Below are 15,639 nucleotides of genomic sequence, written 5' to 3'. Positions count from 1 at the left end.
CACTAAACCAGAGTTGCCCAAAGTTGGCCCCTGGTAACCTTTGATTTGGCCCATCATTCCATCTGAGAAGACGAGGTGAGTTCTGGGGATGGTTTAGAGATTGTTCTTTCAAATCTAATGCAACCTTTTGTTTGTTTGTTTTATCGTTAAAAGCTAACTGAAATTTAACTGAAAATAACTGAAATTAAATGGTGTACATTAATCAGATTTGGTTTAAATGTATAGGCTACAGCCCACTTTTTCAGTGCATGATTGACCGCTTCTTCAAATACACAGGATATACTTATTTATCTTATTTGTGTTGAATTCGATGGAATAAACATGCACATGGTAATTTTTCAGAAAACAGCCTATTTATTTGATTTAAAAATATGTTATATTTATTTAGCCTACAGTATATAAGCTATTAAATTTTATTTTATTTATTTATTTAAACTATATTAAATCAAATTACAACCTGTATTTTACCATTCATTTTGACTTTAATAGTTTATTGATAACTAGCATAATTAAAGAACATTTAACTAAGCTCTGTGAAACGTGTTGTATGTACTGTAGGCCTACAGTCAAAAATGTAATATTAGAGCAATGGCTGTGGCAAGTCAGCAATACTCTGTCTAAAATAAAACTATTTCCCTTATCAGAAAACAATAAACACAATTATCCCACGCGCAGAAATGTATTCACTAAATGTATTAGCAAATATGAACAAAACATGGAGAAAACACCTCCACTTTCCATGGAGAAACAGCCACCCGCGGCTTCGATTCTTCGAGACTACTGAGAATTAAGCTCGGTTGCCCTCTTTTGGTAATGTATTTCCTGAGTCAGAAAATTTCCCTGAGTACTGCGGCTAACCGCGGTTAGTCATGGCATTCTGTTCCCTGAGATGTGCATTTCTTAAAGCCCCATCTGTACATATTGTCACCTGACAGATCAGAACAAATCAAAGCAGAAGCAGATTCTGCATGACTAGTGTATTTAGCATTGAACTCCATAAATGGGACTTATTGTTTTCATTGTAATACATTTTCATTTGAAATGTTTTACTGCATTAGCTAAATAAGTCAAATTTTCCAATAAATTAGGAAATTAACCATGGCAACCTTTAATATAATATAGTTCGGTACACTCAGAAATAAAGGTACGCGAGCTGTCACTGGGGTGGTACCTTTTCAAAAGGTACAAATTTGCACCTTAAAGGTCCATATTAATACCTCAAGGGTACATATTAGTATCTAAAAAGTACAAAAGTGTTCCTCTTAAAACTTTTAGGTACTAATATATACTTTTGAGGTACCAATATGGACCCTTTAAGTACAAATGTGTACCTCTTGAAAGGGTACCACCCCAGTGACAGCTCGTGTACCTTTATTTCTGAGAGTGTATATATACCTTCAGCCAACGTCTCTCAGTGATATTTGGTTTTTGGCCCATTATACAGAAAAGTTTGGGCACCCCTGCACTAAACCAACAACAGTAATGAGATCAAACCAAAATATGCAAGAAATTAAGGAAATGACATGAGTGTAAAGATCCACAAAGACCCATGACTGTTGTCAAGCTTAATAAATCTCTTAAAATATCAGACCGTTTGAACTTTTTATTATAAGGCAAGGTATAGTTCAGGTTGCAAAATGCCATGTGGAACTGCTGCCCCAGACCTTGATATTTATGACATAATAATTCATGACATTTAAAATAAAAAATGCTTTTTATATACATTAAAAATACATTAAATATGCAAAAATGGGTTCATATTTTGTTGCATCCCATGACTTTTTAAAAAAAATGTAACCATATTTTACAAATCAAACCACATGAACATATATCCTTATTCGGATGCTCATTTACTGTATGTCATTGTCCCTAAATAAGCACATGTAGCCCTTCATCCCACCTCACTTACCTTCCATCCACTGGCTCCCAAGCTTACAGAACACAAGACTTGCTATTTTTAAATTACCTACCTGTACAGAGCCAAAATCCAGCCCGAAGTCGCACCAAAGAGGTCAAACGCAGCAGAAACTCACCACAATCAATCAGAGAGTGATTGGTTGCTGTCAGTACACACGCACACACCTATGAGATTGAGGTCAGAGCCATCTTGCTCATAAATGAGAACCAAGGTCCTTGATAATGGTGACCATAAATAAAGCAGCCACACATATCAGGACATAATTACCAAATCAGTCAGCGGGACCCATTACTGTAAGCGCGCTGGCACAAAACCCAGGCATGCACACACTCTCACTCCTCTTCCCATTTGCGCAAACAGCTCCGACTGTCACCCAGATCCGAGTGTATTTTGGGAACTTGGTTAAAATATTAACTGAAGAGGCAGCCATTAATAACGTGTGAAGTTTTATCTCCAGCTACCTTCTTCTTGCCGGTAAACACAATTAGATTATTACGGAGCAGAGCCAAGTCTAGTTCTCATCAAGAATATTAATGCCATTACCAGGCAATTTACAGCAAGATTGAACCGAATTAGCATAAATCCAGGAATCTGCAACACAATTAACCCAACGCACCATAAGAGCAGCTCATTTGCTCTGGAATTATCTGGAATATTCTTATGATAAACCCTGGAGATATCAACAAGGCTCATTTACTCCATCTCTTTCTCCATCCTTCATCACCCACCCTGTGTCCACTGCGAGTTAAATAACCTTTTTTTTTTCTTGCCTCGGCTGATGAAGTGTGTATGTGTGTGTTTGTGCACAAAGAGCCAAAGGGTGGTGCTGTATCTGGCATTCTTCCACCTCCTCTATATACCACTGAGTCAGCTATAATGTGACTCAGTGCAGGAAGGCGCCCACAGAGTAGCAGGCTTTTGAGCCAACACGCACACACACACACATCGTTTCACACAGGTATATATATTGGATGCCCAGAATAACTACAAAATAGCCTTCAAATCCCCATTCTCATGCCAGTAACGGAGTGTTTTATGAGTATTTCGTTGCCATCGGTGTCCGTTGCGACTCGCTCATCAGATTTGATCTCTGCAAATACTCTTACGGGAAATCAGATCTTCATCTTCAAGAGCAAATAACCAGGAAAGCTCATTTAAATACAGCATTAAACCATCCGTTGGATAAAAGTGACCTCCAATCACTACTTTGCTCAGTAGCACATGGCAATTTGCTCTGATTTCTGCTTAACATCATACATATTTTCCGCTCGTGTCCTACCTGTTTTTGTCATTTATTTTAGGCTGTTTACACCACCCTTGATAAAGGTTATTTTCTCTAACCGCCACTGCTCAGATAATTTACCCTTCGTACAGACAGTAAATTACCTTCCATTTGCCGTTTACGCTAACAAGATGCTATTTGTTCCCATTTCTGTACACGTCATGGAAACTATATGTAGTAGTACCTCTATTTACACTCATGTAGAGTACTTTTCCCCTTATTTATGTTACTCAATTTTCTTGCTTCGGAAACAGCTGTAATTTATTATTGCATTTGTTTTTTGACCATATATCACAGGCTGTTTTTGATTGGTTAGACTTGTTGCATTCGGAATGAGCAACATCACTTGTGCATTTGCTGTCAGGCTTAATATAATTGGCATTCCCGTATCTCTGAAAAACTGCCTTTTTGTAACGCTTGCTTTTACATTCGCCAAACAATCCATACCCACTCAAGTTCTTCTTTTTTTCTCAATACTGTCTGACATCAAATGCTGTATTTTTAGTCACTTGAAGATGTATATATCTGTGATGACCATTTCCTCCTGGAGTATTAATGATGTCCCTGCAGAGTTTGGCTCCAACTTGCCTTAACACACCTGCCTAGATGTTTCAAGTATACCTAGTAAGACCTTGATTAGCTTGTTCAGGTGTGTTTGATTAGAGTTGGAGCTAAAATCTGTAGGGCACCGGCCCTCCAGGAACAAGATTGGTGACCCCTGGCCTATAACATCTAACTACTACACACACATGCTTGTATATGTGGTTTACAAGGACTCTCCATAAATGTAATGCATTTTACACTCCAAAAAAAACACGGTCACATTTTTTTTGATGGTCCATTTGTTGAATTTAAGTTACATTGCATCTACATGCCAACTGATTCTCATTAGATTATAAGTAGGCTGTTATGTTGGGGTTAAGGTTAGTGTAAGTTGACATGTACTTGCAAAGTTTCTTATAGTCTGTTAACTGTCTGTTGAAGGAGCAGTATCAACAGATATTAAGCAGACAGTGAACTAATACTCAAATGAACCATAAAAATTAAGAGTTACCAAAAACACTTTTTATATTGCTTTACCCTACTCCTACCCATAAACTTAACACTTACAGGAAACCTGTGGCAAATTTTGAATGTCAAAAGACCCTGGTAAGTATGTATTTTAAGCATTTGGATATTATGAGGACACGGGGCATGTCCTCAAAAATCACCATAACACTGTCTAACATTAAAGAGTTCACACTTAGCTGTTGACTGATTATAAAACGAGGCATGCTGTCCAGGGAGAGAGCCCTGAGCTCATGAGATCGTTAAGCCCGGGGCTCCCTCCCGTTTGCAGGGCGAGAGGAGAGTTTAAGCTCAGGTAGGTCTCGAGAACTCCCCCCTTATTTAGGTCTAATGACAAATTAGGAATTGCTATGTATGTAGAGATGCACTGGTTAAAAGCTCGACTGTGGTGGCTATTTAGATTGGTCAATTCACCTACTGTATGATGCATGTCTTTGAACTGTGGGAGGAAACCGGCGCGAGCACGGGGAGAACATGTAAACTCTGCACAGAAACATCAACTGGCCTGTTAAGGATTCGAACCAGTGACGTTCTTACTGCGAGGCAACAGTGTTACCATTGGGATGCCTTGCTGCCCTATAAAGGGAAAGGAGGAGGAGTCGGGGTGGAAGGGGGGATTTTTCAAGGAGAATACTGAAGTAAGAAACTCTGGTTATTTATAGTGAGTTAGGCTGCAGTCACACTGGACTTATTCTCCCTTTAGACTTACATTCATATGCATGCAAACACGTCAGACCGAAAACACAAGGTCGTGCGTTAAGTTTCATAGATCGCTGTGTTGGATAGTTCAAGCTTGATGAACTCTGACCTGCGAAATCGCATCACTTGACTGCATGAGATTAATCAAGGATCAAAACATGACCCCTCTGTACAGGAATTTAAAATATGGAGCGATCGCCATCACCATTCAAGACCAAGTGAAATCCTCTGTTGACCTCAGCTAATCAGTTTTGGCCAATGCAAACAGTTATTTTTTATGAGTCCAACATCTGTGCAAGAAAACATAATCTGACGAAAGTTCAGTCATCTTTCACTACTGAGCTATTGTATTGTTGTTAAATAGAGAAAACATTTTACATGGAACTTTTATTCTAAATCTTGGACCTTATTCTTGAAACAAACAATGATCAACAAAAAGGTGTAAAGCACCAAAGGTGACCCATATTAAAGTTAATTGTAATACTAATTAGGCTATTGTTATCTGTGAATTTTGAACTTTACCTTTTTTACAAGAGAAAAATCTAGAAGAATTGTGAAGTTCTACATTATTATTGTTTATTTATTTGTTTATTTTTTATTCAAATGGCCAACTTTTAAAAGAGGAAAGTTGAATGTGCTGGCCATATTGTTATTTGCCTAATTAATAAAGAAAAGCTACAGTTCTTAATTAAAATAAATAAATAATAAATAACAAATCCTTTTTGCTTTTTCTTAATGATAAATCATATAACAAGTTACTATTTTAAAGTGTATTTTTTCTAAATCTTTAAGAAAATGTTTTGGTACATCAGAAAGTTTTTTTCTGATGATCATCCAACAAGCTATCTAAACAAAAAAGTGTTTCATGTCATTAAAATGCAGTATTTAAACCTCGTAAATAAATAGAAAATGAAGCTAATAACTGCAAATAGGTGCACTTTTTGAGAAAAAGAACCACCCCTTCCACAAGACTACAAACCTGATATAGTAGTGATTGTTATGTATCTGTGCACTTCAATTTCTTATAAAAAATGTGTCCTTCTCATAATCTGTTATGAAATACCACAATCTTCCTTCCCCCTCGAAACGACTTTTCGTTAATTCTGGTCACATGGAATGCATTTCTGGAGGGGCTATCAGGGCATGTTTTGTTTCTACCCATCTTCCAACAATCAAAATGGTTCCCAAAGGACAAAATCATGCTCGTACAGTACAACCTACAGGACTTTCAGGACTGTTACATCACGTAATGTCTCCAAACTTTGCAGTGAACTCTTGGTGGTGGCTCTCAACGTGACGGCCAACATAAATTCTAACAACAAAACCAGCTGAGAAGCACTGCTTTAGCTTCTGTTCGCACTTGTGGAGTGATGCCTGGTTTGCTGCTGACTGAGCAATTATCTCTTCATCAGCTTAAATTTAGACAGGAACGTTGGGGGCAGCACGTCTGCGGGCTCGTTACCTCGGAAGCTGCTACAGGCGACAGTGTGTGAACGCCGAACACATTCACTCAAGCATTGAGAACTCCCGTGCTACAGGAACACAAGCTGCAGTATGTTTTCCTGTATGGTTTCCCTCACACCATGACACTGTCTGAAAGAAGTGCTTTATGAAAACTGCGATCTGATGCCTCCCGGGTAAGGGTGGGATTTAAAAAAAAATACATAAAAATAAAAATCTGACAATAGTGTCTGCCTTAATTGTCTGTGCTATGCTGCATGCAATGAACGCATTATGACAGAATCTGTCTAATTAGCAGTGCTGCTGGGGTGAAAATACATTAATTTGTTTTTTTTTTTTTTTCGTTTCTGTTCAGCAGCCGACTTCTTTTCTTATTCCATCTGACTGTTGTTTTTATGTTATTTAAAATGTGATATTTAATAGCAAAGAGAGTACAAAATTAATTGTGTAATCAAATCACCTTTACCAATTATACAACAGCACAATCTCAAGGGGCCTAAGAAGCAACAAAGCCGATAAAGCTTCACTAAACAGTCAACATTATTAATTAATGCAGAACATAAAAATCATTCATTTAGGGCTCTATAAAACTACACCACACGACAGCTTAGAATAAAATCTAAATATGTTAAAGGGATCAAAAACTGTCTTTTCCCCATTTTCTTCTGTTCTCAGGGGTCCACTTATATTGTTGTCAATATTTTTACATAAAAAAAACATCTTCATTTAGACTATTTTCTGGTCATATTTTGACTTCCCTTATCAGATACACAATGTGGTGGATTGTAGACAAAGGTAAATGCCACCTGAAGCTTATGTTGTATGTCCAGATACATATTTTTAATTATTATTATTATTACTATTTTTTTTATTCTTCGTCTTTTCGCTCTGGTGACTGGGCTGGCCAATCTTGACGTTCTTTGCTTTCAGGAACTTTGATGTGGAGGCTGAAGTATGAGAAAAGAGCTCTATCCTGCAGAAGAATTTGCCCTCTCCTGTGATTTGTAATGTATTGGTACCTCAGGCTTTTGATGTCTCACACGCCCCCATACTGAATGTAACCCCAAACCATGATTTTTCCTTTACCAAACTTGACTGATATCTGTGAGAATCTTGGGTTCCAATAGGTCTTCTGCAGTATTTGTGATGATTGGGATGCAGTTCAAAAGATGATTCATCTGAAAAATCTACCTTCTGCCACTTTTCCAAATGATTAACTAGAAGTCAAGTTATTATTTGTTGCTCTTACAACTGACTCTGACTCGCCACTGCTACGATTAGCAAACAGTTTTGCATATTAAAAAATGTTGGAAAGTTGGAAAGGACAGCTGTGTGCCCACTGATGTATGTTTCTGCATACAAGTCTTTCACAGATGGACACTGCTGTGATTTAGGTTAAATGATCTGTAATAATAGACCGGCGTTTGCCTCACAGCAGCTTCTCTAACAGTAGGCAAATTATTGAAACCTAAATTGACAATTCTTAATTTTGCTTATGGATTATTACAGTATTTATTCTAAATGATATTTTTAATGCACTCTCATAACCAAAATAACTTTCCCTCCATCTTTACCAACATCTTTTCTTATCTCTGATGATGTTTTACTGGACTACCTGTCACTCAAACAAGATCAACCAATAGCAAACCACATCTAATCAATTCTCCCAATACAAAAACAAGTCCCACTCGACATTTAAATCTCTTTCACTGTAATAAATGTCAGACAAAAGACTACTTCTGTAGAAATGACTACTTCTGTTCAGACTAAACAGGCATAAACTGTCAAAGCTGTCTACGGTGTGTTTGCTCACAGTTATATGAAATTAATATGTGAGCAAATGCAAAGCTATAACCCCTGCTCACCCGCAGAGAAACACTACACTGCCATTGACTAAACTGTAAATGATACACCTGTCAATTTTGTACCTCAGTGGCCACAGCCAGTCCGTGCGTTCATTTCATCTGTATGCTTTGATACTTCCTCTCTTTGGGTTTTAGCCAAACGTCCTTTATGGGCTCTCTAGAGGTATGTTATGGCGAACCACATATAGCTTTACCACCGTGGCCCCATTCACACTGTAGGGAATACAAGAGCGGAGATAAACGACAGTAGGGCTGAAAAGGAGACTGAGGCTCTGGGCACAGATAAATCTAGTGGGAGGATACACTTCTTCAAGCTGGTCCACTAGATCAAGATTACTTACAAACCCATTGGAGTAATAGCTTAGCCACTTGTATTTTATCTGCTTGAGAAGAGGGTGTGGGGTTGTTTTATTTAATATTGAAGACCAACTGGACCACTGCATTAAATCAGGTATCTCTAACATTGTATAGATACATTAGGCCTCATTTGTGAACCACCAGCAAAACGAATTTGTGTAAATCCTTCATAAAGCTGTTCTGACGTTTGTATTTTACCAATGTAAGCTAGTATATATATATATATCCGTAGCATGTGTATATTTTGCATATAACGTCTATTCTTTTTGGCTAACAGGTCTGCTTTTTTATATAGCTGAGAATTGATAACCTTAACTTTGGGTAAAACAGAGCTTATCCTAGTCACTTTTTACCCAGCCGTCCAATTAATAGAGGAGGAAACAGGACAAATACATATATTGCACTGATTTATGATTTAACAACAAAAGGGAAGTTAACAGTATTGATTACATCAATAATATTCCACAAAATTAGACACTATTAATACTGTATGTTATTGCCGTGGATTACAAATCATAGTAACCAAAATGTCTGGAAAAACACTTTGTCACCAAAATGTTCTCAAGTGCCACCAGCTGGCTATTTTCAGAAAAGAGCCTGGCATTTTGAAGCTGGCTAAAACACAGTGGACCCGCATGAATATTTATTTTTAGGCAGATTGCCTATTAGACTTTTGCATATATGAAATATATGAAACCAAAATATTTGTTTCAGGACACTTAACTTATGTAGTTGCACTGTAAAAAGTGACTAATTACTTAATTTAAAACGTGAGTAAATCCATTGTCTTAAAAGTGACAAGCTGACTTTACTTAAAAAAAGGGGAAAACCCATAACTTGGAAATGTTAAGTTGACTTAACTTATTTTTTTATTTATAATTATGCACAGTTCATTCACATAATAATATTAACGCAACATATTAACTCACTTTGATACTAACTAATGTTTTCTACAGAAAAGTCAACCAATCACTTTTTACAGTGTGCAATTTATGGGCAGGGATATGCTAATTCCTACATGCCCTATTTACGAATTATTAGAGTTCGTTAATATATACATATGTACATTTAACATTTGTTGTTTTACGAAGAGTTTGTGAATCCAAAGAACAGTTTTCTAGGAGATTTGTTTTACACACAAATTACTTGATTTACCTACATTTGGTCATTTAGCACACGCTTTTGTCCTAAGTAACTTATAATTGAGAAGACATTCATCTTTATTTCTATAGCGCTTTTACAATGTAGATTGTGTCAAAGCAGCTTCACATAGAAGTTCTAGTAAATTGAAACTGCTTCAGTACAGTTTGCAGACTTGAATTTCAGTTTAGTTCAGTTCAGTGTGGTTTAAATTTCACTGCTGAAAGTCCAAACACTAAAGAGCAAATTCATCCATGCGCAGCTCCACAAGTCTTAAACTAAGCAAGCCAGTGGCGACAGAGGCTAGGAACAAACTTCGCCGATTGACAAAAGTGAAGGAATAAAAAGTCAGTTGCTCAGTTGGGCACCACTACTTCAGCGATTCAACAAGATGAGGCAATACACATTAGAAGTGCTGAGCACTAATATTTATAAATGTTACATGAATAAAGAACCATTATTTGGGTTTTAAATGTTTAAATGTACAGGCTCACCATAGAGACTGAATAGACATGTTTTTGGACTTATGGGGGAAACCTGAGCACCCAGAGGAAACCCACGCCAACACTGGGATAACATGCAAACTCCTAAGACTCTCATTCTATACTGACTGAGCTAGCCGGGCTGTTGTCACAAAGACATATTTGGCTTATTGTCCTATTTTGTCTTTCATGCAAGAAATAAAGAGTCATAATAGTTTGGAATAAGCTTTAGAAAATCTTTTGTTATCCCTTTACAAAATCATACAATAATGCTTCTGTTTTGACCTGCAAGGCACTCTTCTTTTCTAAAAAAAAAAACCTTGCTGCTTCGTGAGGAAACTCCTTTTGAAGTTTTTGAAAATTCTGAAGTTGCAAGGCTTTCTGGGGAGCAGCAGAAGCAATTAAGTAAGCTCATATTACATGCATGTATATTCGCACATTTCCTTCTCTCTCTTCCTTAACACATCCAAGTCTTCTATCATTTATCACCTGCCTTCACTTCGCCTCTCTCCATTTTTCACACCTTCTTTCCCTGAGCCTCCAACCTTAAATTTCAAGCAAAGCATAGTTCTCCACAGCAATTTGCAGTAGATGAAGTATGTCCCCAAACAATTTGCACAAATATGTGGACGTGTGTGTTGTTTGTATGTTTATTGTGTGTATACACAATACACCATGCCTCAAAGGATTAAATGTAATCTGCTGACAGACTCAAAATGCGGCATGAGGTTTATATTAGGTAAAGTATACTGTTCCATACTGTAAATTGGATCAAATAACCAAAGGGGAATATGAAAGATGCTTTTTTGTTGTTGTTGTTGTTGTTGTTGTTGTTGTTGTTGTTGTTGTTTAAATAAATGCTCTTCTTTTAAATTTTCTATTTAGAAAGAAAGAAGAAATATAAATAATCAGAACATTTTCAGAAAAAAAAAATTTGAAAAGCAAATCAGCTTTATCATTAAAATTACTGCTGATCATATGACGAATGATCGTACTTTAAGACAGTAACATCTGGCAAAATCATGCTATTATATTTTAAAATGCATCAAATCATTATGAAGTAATTTTTATAAATTTAAAAAGTGTACTTTATTAAAAGGATGTGAGCACAAGAAGCATTTAAAAACAGGAATATTTTACTCCCATTAAATCATTAAATAAATATACATATTTAATATTATTTAATATTAAATCTGAGGTTAAAATATGATGATGTGCCACTAAAGACTGAAAGGCTGAAAATGTGAAAGAGCTTCGTCAATTTAGGAATAACTTTTTAAAAAGTGGATAAAATAATTCTATAAGAAAAAGTTTTTACTAATTGTAATATGATTTATTTTAATATATACAGTTAAAGTCAGAATTATTAGCCTCTCTTTGAATAAAAAAATAAATAAAAAAATTCCCAAATTATGTTAAACAGAGCTAAGAAATTTTCACAGTATGTCTGATAATATTTTTTCTTCTGGAGAAAGTCTTATTTGTTTCATTTCGGCTAGAATAAAAGCAGCTTTTAATTTATTTATAACCATTTTAAGGTCAATATTATTAGTCCCTTTAAGCTATTTTTTCCCCGATAGTCTACAGAACAAACCATCATTATACAATAACTTGCCTAATTACCATAACCTGCCTAGTTAATCTAATTAACCTAGTTATGTCTTTAAATGTCACTTTAAGCTGTATAGAAGTGTCTTGAAAAATATCTTGTAAAATATTATGTACTGTCATCATGGTAAAGATAAAATAAATCAGTTATCAGAAATGAGTTATTAAAACTTTTATGTTTAGAAATGTGTTGAAAAAAATCTTCTCTCTGTTGAACAGAAATTGGGGAAAAAAATGAACAAGGGACCTAATAATTCAGAGGGGCTAATAATTCTGACTTCAACTATATATATATATATATATATATATATATATATATACACACACACACACACACACACATATATATATATATATATATATATATATGTTTTGTTTTATTTTTTATTTTTTTAAGAACAAGAAACATTGTTAAATCAACAAATTAATTTAATAATATTTAATTATAAAACTGAAGCTAATGTTAATTTGTAAACAACCGTAGACTACGGTTTTTTATTATCAGTTAATTACTAATCCTGTTAAAATTAACACACTAATAATTTTGGTGCATGCCTATAAAATAACGTTATGTTTCAGTTTTTTTTTATAGTGTCTCTAATATCATTATTATGCAGATTTAAAATGCAACATTATATTAAATTAAGGTACATGAACAGATAAATTGTTCTATTAAGTTGCAATCAATCACAAGTGAACTCATGGTGATTAATCACAATTAAATATTTTAATAATTTTAATAATGAACAATTCTGATACAGCATTTATTAATAATCATAGCTCAACATTTACTACTGCATTATTAAAATCCAAATTAATGCTTATTAATATGAATTAATGTACTGTGTGTTAACATGAACTAGCAATGAAAAACTTACAGTGCGATACGATACGATACGGGTACAGTTTGGTATGCTTTTATGGCCACTTCCACTGTCAAAAGGTACCTAAAAGTGAACCGTACTATACCACTTTTTAGGTACCATTTCGGAAGGGTACCTAGCACAACAAAAGGATACCAAAAGGCGTACAAACGTACAGCTGAAAACTATTGGTTTACAGAGATACGTCACTTGCTCGTGGACAAGCAGGAGATTAAAATGCGAACAGTATATAGAGAGAAGTATAATGACCACACACATGTACCTCAACTCTACAGATACAGTATATAGGATCTATAAGAGTAAAGGAGAGTAAAGGTCTAAGTGGCTCCCAGTGAGCTGTGCACTCTCTCAGCTGGCTTGTTTTGCCACTGGAGATGATAGCATAGTGAGTTAATGAGAGCAGCTCCGAAGCCGCAGCCGAGCCTCAATCTAACAACGGCAAGAAAAACAACAGGAGTGACAACAACAGAAGATAATAACACCGCAATTACCCAAGCTAAATATATACCAGGGGCTATGGACCGTGGACAGCAACGATACCATTAAACTGACTCTGAGGTCTAGTTAAGCTGCCAGTGAGCACTTTCAGCCACTAAGAAGTGCCTTCGAGTACATCCACTGCATCAACTGACATAATAGAAATACACATTGTCGGTGAGCAAAGAACTATTTCGTCCATGATTCCAATTAATTTTCCTCTGGTGTTTTTTTTTTTTTTTTCCAAATGTTCAGACGGAACACTATATTACATGTGACAAGTTTATTCAGTCTGCTTAGCCGCTCCGACCTTGATAAGGCCAGTTATCAAAATTTCTCCATCTCAGAGCGCAGCCGAGACCCGTCAAGCTTTTCTGAGCCGGCGCTACGGAGGAGCGTTTCACACTTGACTAGCCACAGATGTGTTTTGCGGAATATTGATTTATTGTTTGATTGATTATTCCTCACGTCATAAATCTGCCGGTGAATGGGATCAGACGCCGAAAGATACAAAAAGCACAAAAGACTGGCTGGTTCATTATTTCCGATGTCGAGGCGGCTACTGAAATTACACTTTCTTCAAAATGGCAGAATGATCCATTTTGGAGGGTGGAGGGGTGATATTTGATTCGTTGTCTGTTGAGTGAAAAGCTGTTGAGTAATATCTGATGGAAAAAAATACAGGGGGGCTTGAAGTATCATCAAGCAAAAAAAAAAACATGTTTTTCTTTACAACAACAGAGGATCACAAGATATGAAATACCAAATATATTTAATCTATACAATGGTATATGCATAGATGGAAAAAACTAAGAGAGCACTATGCCATTATAAATACACCTGTTCATAGTTTTGTGTTTGACTCAAATGTCATTTTTGTTGTATTAAGACATCATGAATTAACTACTTTTGTAATTTGTAGTAAATACTTTTGTGTTTTTGAACCTTACGGTAGTAAAGTGTGTTATACTGTATATGTTATAGTATTCACAACACTTTATTAATAAATGCTATAACATACTGTAACATTAACTAATTGAAATGATAAATACTTTAGTTTGTACTACAGTAACCTGGAGTGTTTTGTAGGATAATATAATACACACAATTGTGGAAAACTTTGTTCAGTATTGGGTAATTTGTTTATATTACCCTAGTTGTTATACTATCATAGCACTATATAATTAATACAGTGCTCAGCATATATAAGTTCACCCCTCCCAAATCTATCTTTTAAATTCATATTTTGAATAGGCAGCTATTCAATTTTATATTTGTGCACATACATAAGATTAGTGAGTTCTGAAGCCAAATCGGGAGCTTATCTAACAAAATAACTTACTGTCCAACAACTAGCACACCCAAATTTATATGTTATAGAAAAATATTAAAATACAAACTTAAAAAAGAGGTCAAATCATGAGAAGCAAAAAAATGTATCAATTTTGTGAAAATTTTGTAGTGAAATTTAATTGTATTATCTTTCAATTTCTTAATATGTTTAGTGACTAAAATATTATTTTAATAAATATATCTGTTTAATAAATCTGTTTTGTTTAAATGCACCAAAATACGTTGCCTATATTCACTAAGAAATAGATAAAAATATTCAATTTCAAAATGGGGTGTGCTCAATTATGCTGAGCACTGTATAACAGATTATTTCAGGAACTTTACTGCTGTTACTATTGGACGCTGACAACTGATATGCAAATCCAAATGCAGTCTATTAAAGGGAGGTTTTGCAGGAAATTGTGACAAACAGAAGCATAAAAGTAACTCAAAAAGCAAGGTCAAAAAATGGTCAGGCTAGGTGGCAAAACATCAAAAACAGTAAATAAGCAAAAAGGTCAAAACACCGGAAGGGAAATACTTTGTAATATTAGCAGATAAACAAGACTCAGCAATGTGAATGTGAAAGGGAAGTGTATAAATAATCCATGTAATCAGTGGAGATTAGCTACAGCTGTGTCTTTGTGTTAAGGCTGGTTTATACTTCTGCATCAGGGGATTGGCGTGTCCCACGGCACATGTCTTGCGCGTTGCCATGCATTTATACTTCAGTTTGTGTTGCTCTGCAATAACACTTCTGAAATGCTAGCTGGCACTAGGTTTTTATGGTCCTCTGTATTGAGTTTCTTCGGTGGTGTTTTGTTTTTTTCTGAACGCTACCCTAATGTATAAGTGGATCAAACTCCACAGAGCTTATGTATAAGTGGATCACAGAGCTTGCACTACGCGCCATTGTGATGTGTAGTTACATTTTTTAAGAGGTATGTGTCAGCGTCACCATGGTGAGGGCTATGCGACGGCGCGAAGGCTGCGTCGGAGCATACTGTACGTGTGCACTTGATGCAGAAGTATAAATCAGCCTTTAGTGTTCGGATTATTGTCAGCT

General features: G+C 35.7%; 1 protein-coding gene across 18 annotated transcripts in view; it reads right to left on the bottom strand.

The window, feature by feature from the left end:
* The window catches only part of nrxn1a (neurexin 1a), a 317,361-nt gene that overhangs the window by 212,141 nt on the left and 89,581 nt on the right, over positions 1 to 15,639 (bottom strand). The gene's annotated exons all lie outside the window — the stretch shown is intronic.

This window comes from Danio aesculapii, chromosome 12, assembly GCF_903798145.1.
Source record: "Danio aesculapii chromosome 12, fDanAes4.1, whole genome shotgun sequence".
Lineage (NCBI taxonomy): Eukaryota > Metazoa > Chordata > Actinopteri > Cypriniformes > Danionidae > Danio > Danio aesculapii.
Note: the sequence above shows the minus strand (reverse complement) of the source record. Positions and strands in the feature narration are given on the sequence as shown.